This window comes from Natrix helvetica (assembly GCF_964273705.1).
Source record: "Natrix helvetica genome assembly, chromosome: 6".
NCBI lineage: Eukaryota > Metazoa > Chordata > Lepidosauria > Squamata > Natricidae > Natrix > Natrix helvetica.
The window spans coordinates 79,370,494-79,385,512 of NC_138553.1; the positions used below are offsets into that span (position 1 = coordinate 79,370,494).

The 15,019-nt window shown below is 42.3% G+C and overlaps 1 protein-coding gene across 4 annotated transcripts in view; it reads right to left on the reverse strand.

Annotated features, from left to right (window-relative positions):
* RELN (reelin) overlaps positions 1–15,019 on the reverse strand; it is a 351,649-nt gene that overhangs the window by 216,824 nt on the left and 119,806 nt on the right. The window lies entirely within an intron of this gene.

Sequence of the window (15,019 nt, forward strand, 5' to 3'; positions counted from 1 at the left end):
TTTTTTTAAAATTTAACCTTTGAAGGATATCTCTGAGTTTATCTTCTACATTCTTAAAACTCAAGAAGAAGTTGGGATGTAGCCATTGACAAAAAAAATGGCTGGGTAGCTTTCTTGTTTATTCCCTTTTGTATAAGCAGCCAAGAGTCCAAATTTTATGTAGAAGTACTCTGTACAGATAGTCCTCGATTTACAACAGTTCGCTTAATGGTGGATCAAAGTTACAAAAGCACCCAAAAAAGTGGCTTACAACCGTTGAATACTTTCATTGCCAAATAACAATGAAAGGGGGGGGGGGGGAGCTTCACGCAAATTTTCTGAATGAAGAAACTGAGCGCTTGGGGGTCATCCATTCTGCCCCAAACTTTCACCCCACCCTCCCAAGGAGATCATAGCTCAGGCTTTGCTCTATTTAAAACACAACCTCAATGCATAACTTTTTCTGCCCTGTTATCTTTTATTCATTCACTGCAGAATAATTATCATTGCCCATGGTACCATGCTAATCATAAAAGCAATATAATCAAATATAGAGGTTAATGATCTGAAAATTAAACACCCGTTACAAGTTGCTGTCATAACTTCAGAATCATCTTCAGCAGAAATGGTAACTCTTTTCCATGCAGTTTGTCATTGAGTATAAAGTTGAACCTTGGAGGTCTTCTAGTCCAACCCCCTGCTTAGGTAGGAAGCCATACACCACTCCGGACAAACGGTTATCTAATCTCTTCTTTAAAAACCTCCAGAGAAGTTTTTAAGAGAACTTCCAGAGAAGAAGAAAAGTGCAGAGAAGAACAACGAAGATGATAGGACAGCAGGAGTCTAAATCGTATGATGAACGGTTGAGGGAGCCTATCGAAGAGAAGGATTGGGAGGGACATGATAACTGTCTTTCGGTACTTGATGGGCTGTCACAGAGAAGAAGGGATTGAGTTATTCTCCAAAGCACCAGGCAGCAGGACAAGAAGCAATGGGTGGAACCTTAAAGAGATCCACCTTAGAAATAAAGACATTTTCTTAGCATGAGAAGAATTAATTGATGGAATAGCTTGCCTCCTGGAATTGTGGGTGCTCCACAATTTTCAAAAATAGTCTGGACAAAAATAGTCTGGGGTGGTATAAAATCTCCCTGCCTTGGGCAGGGAGTTGGATTAGAACAGGGGTGTCCAAACTTGGGAACTTTAAGACTTGTGGACTTCAACTCCCAGATTCTGGAAGTTGAAGTCCACAAGTTTTAAAGTTCCCAAGTTTGGACACCCCTGGATTAGAAGATCTTTGTGTTTCCTACCAGCCCTGTGATTCCAGATTTTAGGTTTAGATAACTCCTATTGAAATTACAATCTTCACTGGAAAAGATAATTGCGCCCCAATATGGAGAGTGAAAGAAAAGTTGAGAGATGTTTGAAGAGAGGAACTCCTCATCCTGCTGTGGAGTTTTCATTGGCCACATTCCACCGGAACATGTTGACATACGGAGATACTTGAGGTATGCGATCCTTGTTATTGAACACACAGACAATATGTTTTTATGGAGGATGTAAAGGCTCTCTTGAGACATGGGGCTTTGCTCTCTTCAACAGCAAAGGTCAGAGGAACCAAAAATGGAACTTTGGGGGCTACGGGGCAGACAGCCTGTCTAGAGGAAGGTAAACATTGCATACTCCACAATACAGAGAGATATCTTGCATGTGCTAAGATTTTTTTAGGCATAAAAAGGAGCTTGGTTGACTCCAGATGCATGGATTCAACTTGGAAAGTCTTTGCTGTGAGCATGGCTGGGAGAAGGAGAGAATGAAAGAAAATATGGGTGTCTTCTCATCCTGCTCATATTCTACTCCAATCTTCAGTCTTGTCATCGGTAGCCAAGGAGAGCTGGATGGATGCTGTCAAAGAATTTGGAGTGAAATCCATCCTGAATTTCCTCTGATAGTCACTTTTTCAACTGGTCTAATGCTTGTTTCACTTGGATGATTTGTTTCAGTTGAGCCATAAGGAAGGCTGAGCTCCAAAGAATGGAGGCCTTTGAACTCTGGTGCTGGAGAAGAAGACTCCTGCGAGTCCCTTGGACTGCAAGGCAATCCAACCGATCAGTCCTAGAGGAGATCAACCCTGACTGCTCTTTAGAAGGCCAGATCTTAAAGAGGAAACTCAAATCCTTTGGCCACCTAATGAGAAGGAAGGACTCCCTGGAGAAGAGCCTCATGCTGGGAACAATGGAGGGCAAAAGAAGAAGGGGACGACAGAGGTGGCTGGATGGAGTCATTGAAGCAATTGGCATGAGCTTAAATGGACTCCGGGGGATGGTAGAGGACAGGAAGGCCTGGAGGAACATGGTCCATGGGGTCGCGATGGGTCAGACACAACTTCGCAACTAACAACAACAACAATGCTTGTTTCAAAGAAGAGATTTCACAGATGGCCATCACATGCTTGGCCGCACCTCAAAGTTGGAGCTCAAGAATGCTAAAATAAATTAATGATGTGTTGATCAGAACCAGAAAGAGGAATTGCTCAGAATCATAAAAGGAAACTTCAGCTTCCTAATTCGTTAAATTAATTATAAACCTTATAAGCTCTCAGTCAGTGGGGAAAGCAGCTGGTTTAAGAGATATGAGAAAGAAGATAGCACATATGCTTCGATTCCCATCACATTTCCAATACTGGACATCAGAGGGCTGTGACTTCTGGATTTTGAGCCAAAGCTGGCAGGAGGACGATAACTTGTTGAACTAGCACTCCCCAAGCTTCCGTGCGCGCCCTTCACTTACTTGCATCCAAAACGGGCCGCGGGGGGACTCCTGGGCAGGGTGGGGTGGGCGGGGCCAGCCAGGAGTGGGATTTTGGGGTTCTCCGAACTGCACAGAATCTTAGCTAGCGGTTCTCCCAAAGCCCTGTGAATCCGCAGCAACCCACCCCAATGTATGTATGTATGTATGTATGTATGTATGTACAGGTAGTCCTCAACATACAATTACAGTTAAGCCCAAAATAAAATCAAAACTAATTTTATTAGTTTTAACTAATAAGAGTGAAAGTTTTCAGCATATTTTTCTATGTATCGCTCCTCCATATTTTTGTTTTGATGTTCTGGATATTTGAATGTTTTTTTCTTTTCTTCTTTCTTTCTGCTAGTTAATAATAAAGTTCTTTGAATTATAAATGGCCCTATAAGTACAAGGACAGCGAGCAAAACCTCTTGTGTTTTTGCTACTCACAGCAAAGCTTAGTAGGCCTTCGATAAATTTAGTCAACTACAAGGAACAACGGACTGAGAAATTGCGGTAGTAAATCAAGAAAAAGGAATGTTTGTTTATAAAATCAGGTTAAAGGAAACCTTTCCCGAGAATGAAATATATGAATGAGCCAATAAAATGAATTTTTCACTTCCTTGAAATGCGGTAGATACAAAGCACACCTCCAGGTACTACAGTGTTGCTGTAATTGGAAGTTTAATCATTTGAGGATAAATTTGGTTCAATTTTCCTTTGTGAAGAACAAAATAGTTTTATTACCGACAATACAAAAATAGGTGTAATTATTCTGGATGATTTAGCTGTAAAATATCCTGGGAACAATCATGTGGAGAATACAAAGGACGGATCATATTTTATATGCTATAATTCAGTTAAGTTGCTTGCTGGTTACAAGAGGGTCAGATATCATATATATATATACAGTAGGCAAAAAAACCAAGATGGCGGCGCCTAAGGCACTGCCAAGAGAACCGGTTTGGGGGCATGGCCAGCCGAGTTACTACCTCTGAGGCTGAACCAGTCCAAACCGGTAGGAACCCACCTCTAATATAACACACACGCATACCATATTTTTCGGAGTATAAGTCGCACCTTTTTCCCCTCAAAAAAGAGGGTGAAAATCTGGGTGCTTCTTATACACTGAATATCAGCTTTCTTTGCCTCCAAAAACTCTGCCCTCTTCACCAAAACGGCCTTGCAGAGCCTGTAGGAGGCTTTCAGAGAGCTCCTGGGGGCTGGGGAGAGCAGGAATGAGCGAAAAATGGGCAGTTTTTTGCTCAATTTTGCCCCCCATCCCTCCAGGAGCACTCTACAAGCCTCCTAAAGTTTTTTTTGATGAAAAACAGGCCGTTTTTGGGAGGCCTGCAGAGAGCAATTTTTTTTTTTAATTTGCCTCTTCAAAATCTTGGTGCGTCTTATACTCGGGTGCACCTTATACTCCAAAAAATATTGTGTGTGTGTGTGTGTGTGTGTGTGTGTGTGTGTGTGCATGTGTGCATATTGTACTCAGTTTTGTTGCCCATAGTTTAGACATTAATGGCTGTGTGGCCCGCCATTAATGGCCAGCCAGGGGTGGGATTTGGAAGTTCTCCGAACCAGCCATATCATTAGTTATGGGTTCTCGCGAACCCATAGTATCCCAACCCTGCCAACATTGTAAACAAAAGCCACAGATCTGTTCAAAAATGAGTTTTTAAATTACCAGGCCAGATCCCTACCTCCATAACACAGACAATAAAATAACCTAGCTGTAGATGTGTCCACCCCATTTCACTTCGAGGCTATTCAGAATGACAAAACGTGACGTTTATTCTAAAAATGCTGAGTCCAGCCCCATTGAGGTTAATTACCACACAGAGCAAAATCTCACCTGCGCTTACTATCGTAATGAGCAATCGAACGGTGCAATAAATAAATTCACCTTGGAATAAATTTCAATGGAAATGATTATAGTTATCTCTGAAAAGACATTTATTGGATGACTTCCCTAAGCAGCAAGGAAGCATTTTTCGTGCAGGTGAAATGGGCCTTGGCAGAATTCAATCCAGCAAAATATATTACTGCTCAGAAACAAAGTATCCTTTTAAAAAAGTTTGCAAAGCTTTCCACATAACACTTTGCTTCTCCAAACTGCAGAAGCTAAACTGCTTTTATTATATACTAGCTGATAACCCAGTGTTGCCCTAGTATTTATTTATAGGGGGGGGGGGGAGTCCAGACCAAACATAATTTCTAATGTTGGATTGTTTTCCCCCTTACCAGAAGGAGCCCCCTTGTGGAGTACTGTGAAGCTGTTACCATGGCAACTGTACAGTACAGTACAGTACCATGTGCTGTACAGTAGAAGCCATTTTAAGGCACAACAGGCTAGTGGTGGGATTCAAATAATTTAACAACCGGTTCTCTGCCCTAATGATTTCTTCCAATAACTAGTTCACCAAACTGCTCAGAAAGTTAACAACCGGTTCTCCCAAAATAGTGTGAACTGGCTGAATCCCACCACTGCAATAGGCTGTATCTTAACAGAGCACACATCCCGAGAGGTGTTAGGGGTGTTTTACTACCACAGTATTTGTTTCCAGAGAGTAAGTCATCTGTGTACCAAGTTTGGATGAAATTGCTTGAGGCGTTCCAGAGTTATGCTGGAACACACACACACACACAGCCATTTATATATAGATAGATTTCATAAAGGCAAAATATAAAGGTTTCCCCATCCAGTTATGCCCTACTTTATGGGGTAGCACTCATCTTTCTTTTTTAACTGAGACAGCTGGCATTGTCTGAAGACAATTTCCGTGGTCATGTAGCTAGCATGACTGTACACTGAGACGCACGCTGTTACCTTCCCACCGAAGTGGTACCTATTTATCTACTCGCATTTGCATGCTTTTGAACTGCTAGTGGCAAGAACGGGAGCTCACTGTGTCGCACGACACTCAGGTCTCGAACCAGGCCTGTTAGATTCCCAGCTAACAAGTTCAGTGTCCTGAGCCGTTGCAGCATTGTGGTGTTTCATACACAAAGACGCACACATGCTAGGTAGTGTGTGACTCACTGGGTCAGGATTTCAGAGCTATTCCCTTATCTAAATAGAGGAACAGAATGACCAGGATTGGGCATAAAAGCAATGGGAGCAAGAGCAACATCCAACTTCCTGCTGGCTTCTCCCTTGAGTTTCCTTGTGAGAAGCTAATGGACCTTCCTTCCTTCCATCCATCCATCCATCCTTCCTTCCTTCCTTCCTTCCTTCCTTCCTTCCTTCCTCCCTCCCTCCCTCTGTCCCTCCATCCCTCCCCCCGTCTCTCCCTCCCTCCCTCAAGTTTCTGACAGCTTCCCTATTTACTTTCCTTGTGTGAAGTTTGCAATCACTGGGGAAGCCAGCAGGAAGTCACAAGTCCAAGGCCAGCAAGCAACTAAATGGCTGCTGCAAAATGAGGGGTGGTGGTGGTGGTAGGTATGCAGGGTGTGAATTGCTTGCCATGCAGGTCAGCAAGGGTGCATGGGTGTTTGCAAAAGATGCCATGCAAGTCACATATGGCATGAGAGATGGCGTTGTAGGGTGGCTGGGAACTATGGCAATGTTTGACAGGTGCCATGCAGAGTAGGGCATGTAGAGGGGAGTAGTATGGTCAAGAAGGGTGCATGAGAGGGGAAAAGGGGGTTGGGTAGGGTTCGTGGGGGAGTGTGGGTAAGGAAGGATGCCTGGGGGTAATTCGGAGTGCACAAGAAGTGCCATGTACGTCAGGGATGACACATGGAGGAAGTGCAGTGGTGGGATTCAATTTTTTTTTACTCCCGGTTCTGTGGGCGTGGCTTGGTGGGCGTGGCAGGGGAAATAAATGTAAAATATAAAATCTCCATTCCCTCCACACTCCAGGGGAAGGTTACTGCAAAATCCCTCTTCCCTCCTGAACAGCTGGGACTCGGGAGGCAGAACAGAGGTGGTATTTAGTAGGTTCTGACCAGTTCTTGGGAATGCTGCAATGGTCTTAAGTGAAAAAAGGTCATGAGTCACTTTTCCCAGTGCCGTCGTAACTTTGAACAGTGGCTAAACGAACAGCTGTTAAGTCAAGGGCTAACTGTAGTTCTGATTCGCTTTTCAGTATCAGGGGTTGATGGGGGTGATAGATATTTTTATATCTTGCTTTTTATTTTTCTGCTTTCCTCTCTGCTAGCTTTTTCTGGCTTACGTGGTAGATAATCTGAATAACTAAGGAGAAATTCCATGACAGTTAGAACAATCAACCGGTGGAACTGCTTGCCTCCAGACGTTGTGAAGGCTGCAACATTGGAAGTCTTAAAAAAGATGTTGGATAACCATTTGTCTAAAGCAGTGCTGGGTTGCAAGCAGTACACCCCGGTACGGGCGTACCGGAGCCTACCTGGAGCACTGGGTACCATTCCAGTACGGTGCTCCGGAGAGCCCGCCCACCCGCCTGAGCTCCTTACTTGTCCTTTTAAGTCATTGGCGCTTCCGCGTACGTGCATGGCGCATACAGCACCTGTGTAACGCTCCGCCGAGCAGCTGGAGAGTCATGGAGCCTTGCAGAAGCATCGCAGATAAGTACAACGCATGTGTGCACTGCGCGCATCCATGTGGGTGACGCCGGGGCCGTTCCAACCACTGGTCTAAAGCAGTGTAGGGTTTCCTGCCTAAGCAGGGGGTTGGACTAGAAGACTTCCAAGGTCCCTTCCAACTCTTGTTATTCTATTCTATTCTATTCTATTCTATTCTATTCTATTCTAACCAGAGGTGTTATTCAGCAGGTTCTGACCAGTTCTGGAGAATCAGTAGCAGAAATTTTGAGTAGTTTGGAAAACCAATAAATACCACCTCTGGCTGGCCCCGCCCACATCTATTCTCTGCTTCCTGAGTCCCAGCTGATCGGGAGGTGAAATAGGAATTTTACAGTAACCTTCCCCTGGGGTGGGGAGAGAATGGAGATTTTACAGTATCCTTCCCCTGCTATGCCCACCAAGGCACGCTCATCAAGCCACGCCCGCAGAACCAGTAGTAAATATATTTTGAATCCCACCACTTATTCTTATTCTCCAAAGAACCTGAGGGCAGGTCAAGGAGCAATGGATGGACACTAATCCAGGAGAGAAGCAACTTAGAACTGAGGAGAAATTTCCTCCAAGGTCCCTTCCAACTCTGTTTATCTATTCTAACAAATGTTTTGGCTCAGGGTCAGCATGGACTTTATTGCCGAGCAGGGATATGAATTGAAGGCTTCATCTGCTTATATTCATTAAATAGCAGCAACAGTTACATAATCTTGGTCTAGACAAGGTATTAATCCCTGTCATTTTTTTTAATCCGGCCAAGGCACGACTGGAGAAGACTTCCCAAGGAAGATGCTATGAGGGAGTTGGGGTGGAGTGAAGGATTTGAAAAATAAATAAATAAGAAGCCATTTTATGAATGCAGATTAAGAAACACACACACACACAAAGTATTTACAGAAGAAAGGATTTGGGTTGGGAAACGGGCCAAGAGCCTGAAGCCAAAAATGGCTCAAGAGGCTGTCAAATGTAGAATCTGGTAGGTCGATGCAACTGTGCAATTCTCACACACACAACACTGAGACTTGGTTTCATGCCAATATTCTACAAGAATGAAAGGCAGTGCAGATCATGCCAAGAGCTGTTTCACTGGAACCATCTAACCAATTCTCTCTTTCCCCTAATTCACGGGACATTTGTTATTATTTTTTAAATGCATAATTCTACAGAAAATGTGAAATGCAAGAATAAGATTAAAGGTAAAGGATTCCCTGTCCTGTCGTGCCCGACTCTAGGGGGCGGTGTTTATCTCGGTTCCTTGGCCGAGGGAGCCAGCATTGTCTGCAAACAATTTCCATGATGATATGACCAGCGTGGCGATATGCCAAAGGTGCATAGAACGCTGTTACTTTCCCATCGAAGTGGTACCTATTTATCTACTCGCAGTTGCGTACTTTCGAAATGTTAGGTAGGCAGAAGCTGCGAGTAGATAAATAGGTACCACTTCGATGGGAAAGTAACAGCGTTCCATGCACCTTTGCACCGAACAGGAGCTCATCCCATTACGCAGTGCATGGGTCCCAAACCCCAGCAGTCAGCTTTTCAGCTGACAAGCTCAGTGTCTTTAACCACTGAGCTATCATGCCCCCTTAAAAATAAGATTGACTAATAAAAAAGTACTGGAATGCGCCAAAGTGGACAGACTTACAAAGGAAATAAAAGAGAAAGAAGAATCTGAGTAATATTCAGTATGGAATTTATGGTACAAATGGTTAGAGGAAAGATGCAAAGAATAAGGAAGCGATAAAGAGAGGAAAAAAGATTAAGAGATCAGAAAATAAACACAAAACCATAGAATTAACAAGAGGGGAAAGAATGTAAGATAGATTGTATATAAAATAGTACGGAATAAGAAATACAAGACAAATATATGTACATAGAAAGATATAAGATTGTATGGAAATTAATAGGAGTAGATGAAAAATATGTAAAAATGGACATTATATAGATAGATAGATAGATAGATAGATAGATAGATAGATAGATAGATAGATAGATAGATAGATAGATGATAGATAGATAGATAGATAGAGATAGATAGATGATAGATGATAGATAGATAGATAGATAGATGATAGATAGATAGATAGATAGATAGATAGAGATAGATAGATGATAGATAGATAGATAGATAGATGATAGATAGATAGATAGATGATAGATAGATAGATAGATAGATAGATGATAGATAGATAGAGATAGATAGATGATAGATAGATAGATAGATAGATAGATATAGATAGATATAGATAGATAAATAGATAGATAGATAGATAGATAGATAGAGAGAGAGAGAGAGAGATAGATAGATAGATAGAGATAGATAAATGATAGATAGATAGATAGATAGATAGATAGATAGATAGATAGATATAAATAGATATAGATAGATAGATAGATAGATAGATAGATAGATAGATAGATAGATAGAGATAGATAGATAGATAGATAGATAGATAGAGATAGATAGATAGATAGAAAGGTATATATATATCTGTACGGATAAAAGGAGTACAATGGATATGTAAAGATGTAGAAATGTTGCAAAGATGATATGTATGTTTATTAAAAGCATTTTTTTTTAAAAAAAAATGAAAATGAAAGAAAAAAACCCAAAGCTGGAAAATGAAAAAGAGAAAAAGAGAAATGAAAGAAAAATGGCAGCAGTTATTAATTACAAATTGACCTCTCTTTCTAACGTTACAGCTTGACTCCTTTCTTTCTATCTAATCTTCAAAACTATAAATCATCTGTTGGTGTTTAGACGTCCCCCCCCCTTGTTTTATGGCAAAAAAATCCATAAGGGTCTTATGTCCCATTCTACTTCATGGGAATGTTAACCGTAAAAACAGAAAACCATTTATTCTACTCTGCTTAAACTTTGTCTGGCACCTTTATCGGTCTCTAAGGATTTGCTAGGGACGTGGTGGCTCAGTGGCTAAGACGCTGAGCTTGTTGATCAGAAAGGTCAGCAGTTTGGCGGTTCGAATCCCTAGCGCCGCGTAACAGAGTGAGCTCCCTTTACTTGTCCCAGCTTCTGCCAATCTAGCAGTTTGAAACCACGTTAAAAATGCAAGTAGAAAAATAGGAACCACCTTTGGTAGGAAGGTAACAGCGTTCCGTGCGCCTTCAGCGTTTAGTCATGCCGGCCACATGACCACGGAGACGTCTTCAGACAGCGCTGGCTCTTTGGCTTTGAAACGGAGATGAGCACCGCCCCCTAGAGTCAAGATTAGGAACATCCCAAATGTGTGTCTACCTACACAATAGATCCCAGGGATCTATATCTCAAGATCAAGGGAGGTACTAATACCACTCTATAAAGCCTTAGTAAGACCATACCTAGAGTACTGCACCCAGTTTTGGTCACCACACTATAAAGAAGATGTTGAGACTCTAGAAAGAGGGCAGAGAAGAGCAACCAGGATGATTAGGGGATAATTGGAGGCTAAAACATATGAAGAACGATTGCAGGACCTGGGCATGGCTAGTCTAATGAAGAAAAGGATCAGGTGAGACATGATAGCAGTCATCCAATATTTGAGGGGCTGCCACAGAGAGGAGATTGGGCCAAGCTGTTTTCCAAAGCACCCGAAGGCCAGACAAGGAATAATGGATGGAAACTGAACAAGGAGAGATTCAACCTGGAACTAAGGAGAATTTTTATGACGGGGAGAATAATCAACCCATAGAACAACTGGCCTTCAGAAATTCTGGGAGCTTCATCACTGGAAGCTTTCAAGAAGAGATTGGACTGCCATTTGTCAGAAATGGTGTAGGGTCTCCTGCTTGGGCAGGGGGTTGGACTGGATGACCTACCAGGTCCCTTCCAACTCTCTTAATCTAATCATTACTTCCCTTAACATCCCTTAATTTAGTTTAGTTTAGTTTAATTAATATCCCTTAGCGACATTTTGACAATAATTGGCACATATAAAGAGTGTTAAGAACAAAACAGCTAGGGACTGTTTCTGATAGTTTGCTCCTCTTTAATTTCCTCTGGGAGGGCCATTCATTGTCCTCCTGTGGCCTTACTCCCAAGTCAACCCCTGTTCTTTAGCTGTTCCCTTCGTCTGACAACTCTGTGCATTCGCACACTGGGAACAAGCTCCAGCTGTTCTTCTGCCTCACTGATGTCTGACTCTGAAGGCAGCTGATAACTGTCATACAGCTCTGGCTCTCTCTCTGCCTCCGACACGGGGCCCTCGTCCGAGCCTTCCCCAGACTCCAGGACTGGCCCATCTTCCTCCCCAACCTCCTCAATGTCCAGCTCCACTGGCAGGTCACAACAGTATTTATGTCAAACTTTCTAGTTGAACTCCGATAAAGAGGTTGCCTGAAATAACAACCACGAATGTGATTTCCCGGAGCTTTCTTATTAATGGACACCCACATGTTGGCTTGGTATGCAGAATAAGGAACTGTCACACCATCAATTCCTTCCCTCTGGAGAGGAATCTGAGCAAGAGAGAGAGATGCGGGTTGGCAGGAGAAGAAATTGATTTTTCAATTTGTATAAAACGATCCGTGGCCGTTCCCAGCTTAAAAGATGGGCAGCTGCCCAGGCACATGCAACGGAAAGAATGCTCACAATTTCATTAATTAAGACGGATTTTGATGGCACGATATATGTTTACACTGGGATGAAAAAGATCCTGAGCCAGCATAGCAGGCAAAACCCTTTTAGCTGACGTTTGGGCAAGGAATTAGAAAAAGAAATAAGTTCAATGAATGCTTCTAGCAACACTCTCATCTATTGGGGATTAGAAGAAAATAAAATAATAATAATAATAATAATAATAATAATAATAATAATAATAATAATAATAATAATAATAATAATAATAATAATAATAGCATGGAGAGATCTTTGCCTGCTTGGCGACCCAGTTGCAATTTCCATTACCGCTTCGCCCAAACCGGTGCAAACCGTTAGCAACCCACCTCTGCTTCCAGGCCCTATGAAAATACTTTTATGAATCTTGTTCCAAGAACAAACTTTTTCATATGTTAGTTCTATTATAAAACATATAATTTACTTCCAGAAAGGCAAGTTCTCACTCCCTTTCTCACCCATAATTATTTCTACACTAAAGACTAGAACGGTGCCATTGGCAAATCAGACAATTCTTATAAATAACAGGATAAGATTCTACTAATTAAACCTTGAACAAGAGTACAAAAATTGGGTCTTTTTCATCCAGGAAAGTATTGGACATAATATCGTTTTGTCTTATTGAATTTTAATCCAGGTTGTTTATGATACTGATTTCATACATAAATACACACACAAATACAACCGATAGCGTGGATTCTTGTAGGGAGGTTGTGGCAGTTCTCTGAGGATTTTCAGACATAAACCTAAGCCTATTTCTCGTTCTTTTCAAGAACAGGTGAGAGTTGTGTAACTATGTATAAGAAGAGGCAGAGACTGGGGGTGGAGTCAAGCAAGGAATCAGCCTGGAGTCATTGCATTCCCACAAGTCCAATAATCTCTTTAATTCCATCGACTCTTATCTAGCACCAATTTAGTGCTGACTATTAGTCGACTAGATTCTCATGTATAGCAAATTGATTCAATTTCCAAAGCAAGAAAAATAACCGTCCTCCCCAAAGAATATCAGAGTTGGAAGGGACCTGGGAGGTGTCCTAACCCCTGCTCAAGCAAGAAACCCTATACCAGTGATGGTAAATGCGTGCGCGCATGAGTGCCAAAAAAGGAGCATTTGGTGCATGCATGTGCATGCTTCACGCACACATTCATCTGGCCTGCAAACAGGAAGAGGAGCTGCCCAGGGGGCACTTGCGTGCCAGAAAATGAACTTCTGATTTCCTGTGCATACATGTGCACTGGCCAGAAAGTCTTCCGGATACTGCCGCGCATGCTCATGCACCGTTCAGCTGGCCAGTGCACATACTCACACCAGAAAATGGAAGACCAGTGGTCAGGTATCAGGCAGCGCCGTATGTAGAAAGGCCAGCTGATCTGTCACGCACATCATGTGTGGCAGTAACCAGAAGAAGAACGGGCGATGCCGAGCTTGCCAGGTGACATGGCTTCGTGTGCCACTTCGGACATGCGTGCCACAGGTTCAACCATCATGTCCCTATACCATCTCTTCTTAAAAACCTCCAGCACCCACATCCGACTGGCTGGCCTGGCATAATTATAACGTCTACCTCCTGGCAAACATATTTCTTACTGGTTTTTTAGGGGGATTGTTCTTTTAAATTTAATTGTATAGGATATTTGTTGGGGTTTTAAATTTTTAAATTTTAAATTATTTACTTAGTAGTACAGTTCTGTAAATCTTTTTATCCTCCTCTTACTTATTTATCTATCTACTTAATAATTTTAATTGTCTAAATTTTATAGTCATTCATGATGTATTTCTGATATGGACTGTACACCGCCCCGAGTCCCTTTCGGGAGAGGGGGCGGTCTATAACCGCTAAGAAATAATAATAATAATAATAATAATAATAATAATAATAATAATAATAATAATAATAATAATAATAATAATAATAATAACTACTACTTCTGGAGACACTGGTTATTTGTTCTCCTTGTCAGGAAATTTGTCCTTAGTTCTAGGTAGGTTCTCTCCTTCGTTAGTTTCCAACTTGGTTCAAAGCGACTGTAGGAAGTTAGCACCCACCCCTCTCCTAGAAGAATGAAATATCCTAGGAAATATTGAAAAGGCAGAATATTATATTTCCTTGGATCAGAAATCGGGAAACGTGTTTCTAGGCAGGAAACAGACTCGCTCTTAATAGCCCCCACCTTTGTCAATGGGGCTGAACTGGTCTATTCCACATAACAAAGATCTCCCCCTTCAGTTCCAGGGTGATGGGATTAAGGCATGATAGTATTAGCCCTTTACCCATCTCACCACAGGGCATCTGGGAAGAAGCGATGCTCAACCAAACTTGGACTCAAAACACAGCCTAGAGAGTTGCCCCTGGGAGTCTGACAACCAATCAGAATACATTTCTTATACAGGAAGAGGAGACAGAGAAGTGGGGCCAAACAGAGTATAAAAAACCCAGCAAGCCCCCTTTTTTCCTCTCTCTTTTCTTCTTCGCCCAACATCTGGAAGTATGTGATCACCTTTTCTGTTCAGGAGCTCAAGCCACGTGGTCCTGTCCACCCTTAAACCATCTTTCCAAGCAGCCTCCATGTTTCCAGTGTCTTTTCCCCCTACTTGGAACTGAACCCAGAAGGACGTTTCTCCCAACCCAACTTCTCAAGCAAGATAAAAGAGGATGGGGGGAGACCCCTTACTTTCACACGAATCCGTTCCTAACTGACTTTGGTGTTCACATCACCCGTGCTTTTCCCAGCAATCTGTTCTATACAATCACTGTGTAATGGACTACCCTCCTGCATACATAGGCGCAGGGAGAATATAATCACAGCGAACGGCTTAAATCAATCTCACATTTACATTAACAAAACATTCCTAAGTGCCTCTGGCTGCACGTTGTCCCTGGATGACTAATTTGTTTTGATCCACCAATCCTCCTTCCAGGACTGGGTTAATTGGCCGTTACCTAGCAGAAGTTGCCCAGCATTGAATCCCTCCTACCGCGCGATGGAAGAGATGGGAGATAAAAGACTCATATAAAATGAAGCTGCTCCCTCTCTTTTGAGACACTCACCTGCTAGAGATTGATTTTCCTGGCCTTGCTAG